Here is an 11508-nt window from a genome sequence, read left to right on the forward strand (position 1 = left end):
AAGCTTAACAGCGTTGGTGATATGTCTCAAAACTGATATGATCCTCTTACACAATCTCACAAAAATATTGTTTGTAAATATTTTTTTACTGCATTTCTTTATTATTCAAAAATCAAAAAAAAAATTTCAGTGAGTTTTAGCGTAAACTTTTGAAAAATCCAAAAAGATTTTTGACAACTAGTGTTGGAAAGCTGATTCTCAAAATCCCGAGTGCTAAACATGATGAAATTTTTGTGAGGGGTAATCTGTGTTTAAAATCAAAATGTGTTGATCTAATCTACAACTGGTTCATCAAGATTATCGAGTTAATGTTGAGGGAGAGTTTGAGTTGGTACATACATCTATATTCTTAAATGTTTAAATTTGAATATTTACTTTGAGGTAGAGATTGTGCAGGTGTAAGTCTGAGCCAGGTGACAATCCTGAGCAGAACGAGAGTTGGGTTACTATCTTGGAACAACATTAGTAGAGCCAGGCTGATCGATCCTGAGAAGCTTGTGTTTAGAGAGCCAGGTTCCGATACCTGAGAATTCTCTGGATAGAGCATGAGCCAGGATTCGATTCTGTGGACAAAGGTTGAGCCTGGAAACGATCTTGAAGTTAAGAGAGCCAGATTGCGATCCTAAAGCGGATGATGCTGATGAACTTAAAGAATGCCAACACATAGTAAGGGGGAGTCTGAAGATATTCAAGAGAAGATAGAGAGAGTATTGCCCAGAGACTGATAAAGACTAAAGTTGCAAAGACTCGACACATACGACTCGTCAACATCTGAGGGGGAGTCTGTTAGTGCATGCATCTGTCGACTTCGTCTTGTATCGAGTCTTGTTCTAGATAGGATAGATCAGGGCACATTGTACGAGAAAATAGAATTTTAAGGTTGTATAGAAGGTGATTTCGCTTGAACATGCTATTCCGCTTGAAATGACTTAGGTCACTTTCAAGCGGAATCACCAATATTGCTATTCCGCTCGAACTGTTTCATGCGTGTTTCAAGCAGAATCATGATAGTATATATAGGTGATTGGAGCGAAATCATTGTAACAGTTTCCGAATTCCATACCGAGGTGCTGCCGGTGTGAAGTTTGATTGTATTCAGAGTTAAATCAATCAAATAGTTGTTAAAAGTGAAAAACAAGCTGTTTCTAAGTCTGTTTCTTGTTTTCCGCACCTGAAACAGATCAAAACTCCTCTGAAAGACTCGTTCGGGTCAGATATACGATCCTACAACAACAACTCATTCAACGTTTAAATCCGTCTGCTTTCTATTGAAGATTGTGAAAGTACAACTGTTCCAGTAGAAACACAGACTAGCAGAGCTTCGCTATCAAGTTCAGCAAAAAGTTCTCAATCTCTAACACAAGCTAGCTATTTATAGGCAAACATCAGGGAGGGTTATAAGTGTCACCCGATAGGATGGTGATCCGATGGGATGGTGATCCGATCGGATGGCCATCCGATCGGATGACATTCGTTGTCCGTTGGAAACACTTTTACATTATCGCACCGATCCCTGAGTTTCTTTAACACAAACATACATACAAATACACACATATACACAAAAGTCATACACAGTACAAAATAAGACTCAATGTTAACGGAAGCTACAGACATATGAACTAACAGACTCCCCCTTGGATGTAGCTGTAGTTCCTTCCAGCATAGTCTTCAATCTTTCCTGCTGCGTCTTCATTCTTTGGCCCTCTGCCTCCTCTTTTCTACTTTCTCTTCCAACATCTTTCGTCTCAGAGGCCTTCCAACTTCATTCCAATACTTTCTATATTCAGGATCACCATCGCGCTTTCTATCCCACCTTGGGATCTTGTTTTCTTCCTTCTCGATTGGTGTCTGGTCAGTTGGAGGTGGTCTCATCAACTTGTACCTTCCGAGCCTTGCAGCATTATCAGCTATCTCTTTAAATCTCTGACTGCGTTTGTATCTCTTCAAGAACTCATTAATCTCTAGATCTCTCTATTTAGACTTCCAGTACCTCCCAGAGTTGATGTCTTTAGCAAAACATACATCCACAATCTTCTGATACTACATCAATTGAACTTTGTCTCGCTTCTCGTACACAATCTTGTTATAGAATAAGCAGTCGATATCCTTTTTCGAGCAATTCACAACCTACATAGGATCCAATATGCTGATCCTTCTTGATCCACCCTTTGATTTGTCAAACAGAGATGTCACCGCTTCCGCTGTGCTTTCATTGTACAACCATCCTTGAAAATCCTCATAGGAGTCTTGTTCCATTGCACGTAGCGGCATATTCTTTAAACACCTCGGTGGCTTGATATCCAAAGTAATATCCTTTTCTCCATTCTCTAAGATAGTAACAATCTGCTTTGGATACAGAGGCTTCCAATCTGGAAACCTTGCTTTTGCTTGCAGCTTTATGTATTTCCACAAGTGTTGATTGTGCTGCTTTACATCCATGCCATGATAGAACTTCTTAATATTCTTTGTCTGTACTAACTCTTCAACATCCCACCATGGGAGAGTTTGAATATCTGACAAGAATTCGAAATACTGAACCCCTTGCTCCCGTCTTATAGCATATACTTGAAGATCTTCCAGATAGCCCCAAGACAAGATATCACCCCATGAGATATTAGCATCATGCGTGAAGTACTCTAGAGGTCTTATGAAATTTCTTTCTTTAGGTATCACTTTGAACCACTTCTTCCTCTCTTCTGCAAGATTTTCTCTTGGGATGGTTCTCGGAACACCTTCAGTTGTTATCTTTTCCACAATCTTCCTTCTGACTTTGTCTTCATTTTGCTCTTTAAACATTTCAGCGAGAGACGGAAATGTATTATCAACACCAGCATAGTGAAACACAGTCTCTTCATCAGACGAATCAGAAGCTTCTTCAACAATGACATCATTATACTTATCAGCTTCTTGGACATACTTAAACTCATACTCTTTTTCAGGTGACGAAGGTATTTCATCTTCAATATCAAACTTAAACTTGCCATCGTCTAAACCCAACTCTTCTAACATCTCTGCCCTAGACCTAGGCACCTCTATCTCCCCCTCAAATCTAGCATGTAAGTAAATAAGAGTTGGTTGCGTGAGGAATACCTGGTCGGCATGTTGTTTGCCTGATGAAGAAGACTCCTGTTGATGATCCTCCTCTTGTTCATTAATCTCATCATTCATAAAGTCTTCAATCCTTTGTTGAACTGAAGGATTCACAATTAACAACCCTGACAAGCCCTGATCATCATCATCATCATCATCTTCATTACCTTCTGGATAGTTATCTATATATTCAAACAGATCATCATCTATCTTTTCTTCTTCCTCTTCTTCCTCTTCTTTCCATTGTAATAATAACATTTCAGGTTCTTTTGCCTTTCGTCTTCTTTGCTCTATTTGTATACGACGTATAATGTCATCAAAACTGTAAGACAGAGAAGTAGCTTTACCAACAAGTATGAAGCTTTGAGCCTGATCAGCTTCAACATCAATCATCTCAACGTCAACTTGACTCGAATATCCTCCAGCTTCTTGAGTCTCAGTGATTACAACTTTTTTTTTTATTTCAATTTTGTTGTAGACAGAATAAACGTCGATACCCAAATGACTTTCCATCAGTGTATATAACATTGTAAGTTGTTCATCTTTCATTGCTTTATCAGCCTTCATGGCTTCCATCTCTAGCTTCATCGCCTTGAACTCATTTGCCGATGCTTCATGTAGTTCACTTATCATCTGATTCAGCGTCTTGTTTATATCATTCAGCTTCACATTCTTCACATGTAGTTCAGAGATTTCTCCAGATAGTAGATCAAATAGCTTTGCGTTGTCATCAACATCACCTTCCATTTTCTTTAACTTATTTTCTTGTTTAATCATGACGGATTTTATCTCTTTATTTACTGTTGTTAGCTCTTCAAGCTATCTCTTTAACTCGTCACGATCAGCTTCAGCCTTAGCTTTTTCTTTCTCAAGCAAACTAACTTTCTTCTCTAAAGCTTTGACCAACACATCATGAAACATATTGAATTCATCACCAAGAATAAAATCATCTTTGAGTTCACCTCGAATATTCGGAAAGCCTTTAAACATTCCTGGAAGAACTATATTCTTTGGCTGTGAAGACTCTGGAATATTAACATTTTCTGGTGGTGGTGGTGGAGGTGTAGAAATCCTTACTCCAGTAATCTCAACATCTTCATCATCCCCGGTTTTCTTTTCAACATTCTTATCTTTCTCAACCTCAGGAACTTCAACACTTTGAACTTCTAGCTCTTTAGGAATTTCCTCATGTTGTTCTTTTTCATCTTCAAGAACCTTTGAAGTTTCAATATGCTTCTCACTCTTGCCACCTTGATCTTTAGGCATAGAAGCACCACCTTTCCTTGCCCTGACGTTCCTTGGAATGACTCCAGACTGAACTGCCTTACGCTTTATCCTTAGCTTCTTTTTCTCTTCTCCGGTTGGCGTGTATGTAGAATCCTCTTCATCAGAACCCTTTCTTTTCTTCAGAGGCTTCTTTTTCATCTGAACTTTTCCACCACCAAGCGTTGCCATATAAATCTTTGTCTATGTCTCTGTAGACTCATCTTCAGCCTCACTTGAATCATCACGAGCAACACCTTCAGGCTCTTTCTCTTTGACATCTTAAGCTTGAACATTAGCTCTTTGATCTTTCTGAGTAGAAATTTCCTCATTCTTCTTTAGAAAACTTTCAAGTGAATGTGTCAATAAATTAGCTCCTTGTTGAAGAACTTCTGATGGATCCAACACTTGTTCATCAATCAACCTTGGTTGTGACTCCTTTGAAGGCCCTGCAAAACAATCATTGGATCATTCATTAGAATAATATAACAATTTAAATTTCTAACTTCTCTTATGACTCCCCCTTTCAACTATACCCTTAACAACTATCTTCGGAGTTGGCTCCTTAGGAATAGATACAGCTGGGGATGTCTTTGGAGTTCTCTTTCTTTTGCCATCTTTCACAAACCAATAGCGGAGTTTCTTCTCAACCATTTCATTCGTCTTGTCATCTTCATTCTCTGAGTTACTATTGTCATGTCTCCATGCATCATTCTCAGGAGCAACATACGCTGGATTATCAATCCTGCAAATCATTCTTCTTGTCCTTTGTTCAGGTCCTTTTGCTAATCTGCTTATAGTGTCTGCTGTCATGTTCCGTAGACCTAATACATCATCATCATCATCCTTTGGAATGTCTTTAACTAAGTCATCTATCATCATCTGGATGAATCTAGGATACATGATGTATTTTCCACTTTCAGCTCCTATATTGTCTACTAAATGATCGAATATCACTTTAGAAACATCGTAAGGCCTGTCCAGCACCAGACAAGTGATAATGTTCATGATATAATCAGAAGTTTTGTCATAGGCTCCCTTTCGTTGTGACAAAGCATGCAATACACAGTGGATCACGAACTTATAGGGTTTACTGAAGATAGTTTTAATCATTTTCCCGTTCAAGTGATCTGTAAAACCCATTCTACACCATAAACCTTTGCCTAGACGTTCAGGAATAATGGTAGGATCATCATCACTGTCTCCTAACTCCAAAACACGTCTTAAATCACCAACATTAAACTTAATCTCTAAATCCACGTCCTGATCATTCTCGTCCTTCTTTCTAACTGCAGAATTGTCACACCCCGATTTCCACGTGTATCACCGGTGGGCCCGGTAGGGGATTACCGTGATGTAGTTGGCAACAATATAGTCAAACCACACAATATATAAATGCACAGCGGAAGCATAAAGATAAATATATTTCAACCTTTGAATGTAATATCAAAGTATCACAATTGTCGATATATAATCCACAGAGGATCAAAATAAAATATAAGTGTTGTTCAACAGACGTAGGCATCTTAAGCTTGCGAGACTCTTTATTGATGCTAAGGAGAAATATCCAGCCAATTACGCTTAGAACCTGCATTTAATCTTTTTAGGGAAAATACATCAGTTTACACTGGTAAATACATTCAACCGACACTTTTGTAAAATGTTTAATAAAATTGATTTGAATGCACAAGGCACAAACTCTTTATAACTTGGGATAATTTATGATTAAATTTTGTAAAAGAATTACATGTTACTATGCGTTCGGTCGCCCAGGTCGTGCCGGGTTAAAGGTTAATAGACACGCCACAAAGCATAAAGTCGTGGCGGGAAAACCAACGGTTATACCTTTAATAATATAGACACATTACGGGTGTACGCCTACACCCGTGTGTCGGGGTCGTGGCCATTTCGTAAAATGATGCCAAGGATATCCGGGACATGGTCATTAAGCTCCCAAAGGCGTAAAGCCAACAAAACAAGTTTTTAAACGGGTCACATTGATAATACCCAACTACTAATGAGTTGGGGTCAATTGCCCGTCCAAGCGGTATTTTAAATACCGTAACCCAAGCCCGTATAACGGAAAATAAGTTAAAAGTATTTACCTGAGCAAGTATTAATCCTTAATAAACAATGCAAGTTTCTTTTACTGGTCTGCTATTCTGGAACAAAGGTTTAAATCAACATATTAGAATCCTAACGGGTCTTTAATTTAGCCTTAGCTTAGACCGGTCAGTTTCAAAGGATATTTACGGTTTAATCGCGTGAAAGGCGAAAACCGGGAATGGAATGTGATTCGGACCCAACAAGTTTGAAGGCTTGTTTTATATGGGTATAATAACCACACTCTGGATTTTGAGGTCAAAACGATAAGGTTTGACCCGTTTCGGCTAGTTTATGTAAACTAGTTACGTAAACCGAACCGTGCGCGCAAAAGGCGTAACGGGTAACCGTAAGAGTCCTACACACATTTCCTAAGTCAATATGCTTTAAAGAAGTTGTGGTATCACTAGGATACCTTCCATAATGCCCGTAACGAGTTTTAATCCAATATGTGCCCCGTAGGGGTATTTCGGTCATTTTAAAGATCATAAAAGAGGTTTCTGAGTTCTACAGGAAATCTGAGTTTTCCGATCAGTTTATAAAGTCCAAAATACTCTATTTATTATTTAAAATCAGTAGTAACTGGAATCGGGTCAAAAGACCTTGTAGAACTCAAGTTATGCTCGAAAAGGGTATATTCGGTATTTACCGAACCGATGCCATAACCGCAGGTTATGAGCAGGTTAAAAATCATTAAAAATCTTCAAAAATCTCCAAATATTATTTTACATTAGTGTGTAAAAGGTTTGGTGTCGAAATCTAGGTTTAGATAGGCGTTATGCTAATTGCGCCATTTAATTACTAAAGTTTCTGTAATTGCGCTATTTAGCATAACTCCTATTCTGGACCACGGATTGACGTGAAATTTTAGGGACATGCTTAGAAATCAGTAACTAAGATTATTGTCCTTTCACATGTCCAAAATTCTCGTTTTAAAGTGAAAAGGGCGTTACGGTCAACTTTTAAGCATTTAATGGAAATGTGTTAAAGACTTGGACAAACAACGAACCGGTCACAGAGGGTTATACCATCATGTAACCTGGTCCTAAGAGAGTCCTAAGGCATATCTAAATCATACCATAACGGGTCAGAACTGAAGTCAAAGCAAAAGTCAAAGTTTTGCGACTTTTGGTTCTGAACCGGGTCAAAACAGTAAATGGTCGGATCAAACAAGCTTAGACTAGGTAATATACTTATTATCATGTTATATGAGTGTTAAAACAGATTACATGCCATCTACATTACTGATTATGCTTAAAATCGCAAAATAGCATTCTGTTGACTTTTTCTAAGCAAGTTTGACTCGACATACGGACTAGTTAGAGTGGGAATCAGAGGGTGCCCTTTTAGGGGTTTAATGCCCACATGATTACCAACATATAACTACTTTTGATTCGACAAACCACTGGACCATTTGTGATTTATCATAAGGTCAATCGTTAATTACGACGGATTGACTTTTAAGCTAAAACTATGGAAAACTAAGCCACAAAGGGTTAGGCATACTTACAGAAGCTTGGTGCACGACCAGAGATGTTAGAAAAATGCTTTTGAGCTCCAGAAATGAGCAGATGAGTTGTTTGAAGGTGTGATGAACAAAGGTGCACTACATTGCCTTTTATAGTGAAATTTTGGGCATAAGATCATTACAACTCATCCTATAATTGTTCATGGATGATCAGTAGCTGTCCCTGAGTGTTAGGGGACATGTAGGGGGCGCCCATGCTTCAATTAATGCATCCAAGGTCGGTTACAAGCTCAAACAGTGAATCTGTGATGTTTTCTGCATCTGGCACCTCGACGCGGCCCGCATTAAGGATTAGGCAACTTGTACGCGGGCCGCCTGAATCCTTATGTCAGACACCGGATCTTTATATGGCGCGCGGCCCGCATTACCTCACTCGTTTCTTTAACGCGGCCCGCCTGAGGCTTGATTTCCAGGATTTTCAAATCTTTTGTAATCATTGACCTGGCCTTTCGGTTTCGAAGGGGTAACTTTGCGATTTGGGCCTCGATTATTTACAAATAAGGGCCTCGTTACTTTTACCCGTGCCATTAAGTCCCCGGTTAGTTTAATTACTATCCGAAAAGCCTTAACTTTTATTGTTGACGCTTTTGACCCCTCGCATACGAAATTGTTCATAACTTTCTCGTTTTAAAACGGAACCTTGCGAAATTTATATCGTATATTTTAGTCAAAGGGTCACTCAGAGGTATAAATTAAACATGTTGACACCTTTAACCCCTGTAGTTTGTAATCTCTCACTTTCTTCCGCATTTCACCCCGTACGATCCATGATTCATTCGTTTGAAGGTACGAGCATCATTTAGGGTTACTGTACAGTATATTTACCCCTCGTTGACATTTTTAACCCTCGAATTTACATACTTTCAAGGTTTGTCAACTTTAGTCTTTTATTTAGTATTTAATACCACGTGTAAACCTAAGACACGTGTCAATACATTATTGGACACAAAATTTCGAGGTGTTACATCCTCACCCCCTTAAAATAAATCTCGACCCGAGATTTACTGAAATAAATAAGGGTATTTTTCTTTCATCGTGGATTCAACCTCCCACGTGAATTCGGGACCTCTACGGGCATCCCATTTGACCTTAACAATAGGTACATGCTTCCTTCAAAGCTTCTTTACCTGTCGATCTTCAATCGACAAAGGTTTTTCCACAAATTTTAAGCTCTCATCTATGTGCACATCTGTATATGGTATTACCAGTGATTCATCAGTGAAGCACTTCTTTAGATTGCAGATGTGGAACACATTGTGAATTCCACTGAGCTCTTCCGGTAAGTTTAATTTGTAGGCAACCGATCCGACACGTTTGATTACCTCGAAAGGTCCAATATATCTCGGGCTTAGCTTGCCTTTCTTACCGAATCGCATCACCCCCTTCCAGGTTGATACCATAAGTAACACTTTGTCGCCTACCTCGAAATTGAAAGGCTTACGCTTCAAATCTGAGTAGCTTTTCTGCCTCTCTCGGGCAGCTTTCAATCGATCACGAATTTGGACAATCTTGTCCGTTGTGTCGAATATTATATCGGGTCCTGTCATTTGGACATCTCCAACTTCTGCCCAACAAACAGGCAATCTACACTTTCTACCGTATAATGCCTCGAAGGGTGCAGCCTTAATGCTGGTATGGTAGCTATTGTTGTAGGAAAATTCGATTAATGGTAGGTTCTTATCCCAACTACCACCCAAATCGATCGCACATGCATGTAGCATGTCTTCCAACGTCTGAATAGTACGCTCACTCTGACCGTCTGTCTGAGGATGGTAAGCCATACTGAAATTCAAACGTGTGCCCAAAGATTGCTGGAAACTTTTCCAAAAATGTGACGTGTATCTAGTATCTATGTCAGAGATAATAGACACAGGTATGCCATGCAAGGCCACAATCTTATCAACGTATAACTGGGCTAACATGTCGGAGCTATAAGTCTCCTTGATGGGTAAGAAATGTGCTGACTTAGTCAGTCTATCAACTATAACCCATATTGTATCATTTCCTTTCCTCGTCTTGGGTAACTTGGTAATAAAATCCATAGTTACCATTTCCCACTTCCACTCGGGGAGTTCAGGCTGTTGTAGCAAGCCTGAAGGCTTTTGGTGTTCAGCTTTTACTTGCGCACAAGTCAAGCACTTTGCTACATAGGTGGCTATAGACTTTTTCAAGCCTATCCACCAGAAATTTGCCTTCAAATCCTAGTACATTTTATCAACACCAGGATGAACGGAATATCGGGAACTGTGGGCTTCCTGGAGAATAACGTCATGAAGACCTCCATAAACAGGAACCCATATCCTCCCATTCAATCTCAGAATTCCGTCTTTGCCAGAAGATAACTGCTCTTCAGTTACCCCTAGCTTTTCATTTGGATAGTTAGCTTCCAACACAGCTTCTTTCTGTGCAGCTAACAATCGTTCATTCAGACTGTTCTTTATTTCAATGCTCTTGGCATTGATCCTTATCGGTTTCACTCTCTCTTTCCTGCTCAAGGCTTCTGCGACTACATTGGCCTTGCCTAGATGGTATCTTATTTCACAGTCATAGTCGTTCAGAGTTTCCATCCAACGTCGCTGCCTCATATTCAGATCTTTTTGATTGAACAGATGCTGAAGGCTTTTGTGATCAGAATAGATCACAAATTTAATGCCATACAGGTAATGCCTCCAAAGTTTTAGTGCAAATACAACGGCACCGAACTCCAAGTCGTGGGTGGTGTAGTTCTTTTCATGCACTTTCAATTGTCGCGAAGCATAGGCAATCACCTTGCCCCTCTGCATAAGCACACAACCCATTCCGGTGTGCGATGCATCACAATATACGACGAATTCTTCCATTCCGTCTGGCAATGTCAACACTGGAGCACTGCTCAGCTTTTGTTTGAGGATATCAAAAGCTTCTTGCTGCTTAGGGCCCCAATCGAACTTTATTTTCTTTCTAGTTAAAGAAGTTAGGGGTGCAACAATTCTTGAAAAGTTTTCGATAAAGCATCTGTAGTATCCTGCTAGACCTAGGAAATTGCGAATTTTCGTAGGTGTCTTCGGCTCTTGCCAGTTCATGACGGCTTCAACTTTATCGGGATCCACCTGGATACCACGCTTGCTGACTACATGTCCAAGGAACTGGACCTCTCGTAGCCAAAAGTCACATTTAGAGAACTTGGGATAAAGCTTTTCTTGATGAAGCAGTTTAAGGATACATCGAAGATGCTTTTCGTGGTCAGCTTGACTCTTCGAGTAGATAAGGATGTCATCGATGAAGACAATGACAAATTTGTCCAAATAAGGTTTACACACGCGATTCATGAGATCCATGAATACGGCAGGTGCATTGGTGAGCCCGAAAGGCATCACTAGGAATTCGAAATGACCATATCGAGTCCTAAATGCTGTTTTATGCACGTCTTCATCCTTGACCTTCAATTGATGGTACCCTGACCTTAGGTCAATATTGGAGAAATAGCTCGCTCCTTGCAACTGATCGAACAGATCGTCGATCCTGGGCAAAGGATACCTATTCTT

The sequence above is a fragment of the Helianthus annuus genome, chromosome 14 (genome assembly GCF_002127325.2).
Source record: "Helianthus annuus cultivar XRQ/B chromosome 14, HanXRQr2.0-SUNRISE, whole genome shotgun sequence".
Taxonomy (NCBI): domain Eukaryota; kingdom Viridiplantae; phylum Streptophyta; class Magnoliopsida; order Asterales; family Asteraceae; genus Helianthus; species Helianthus annuus.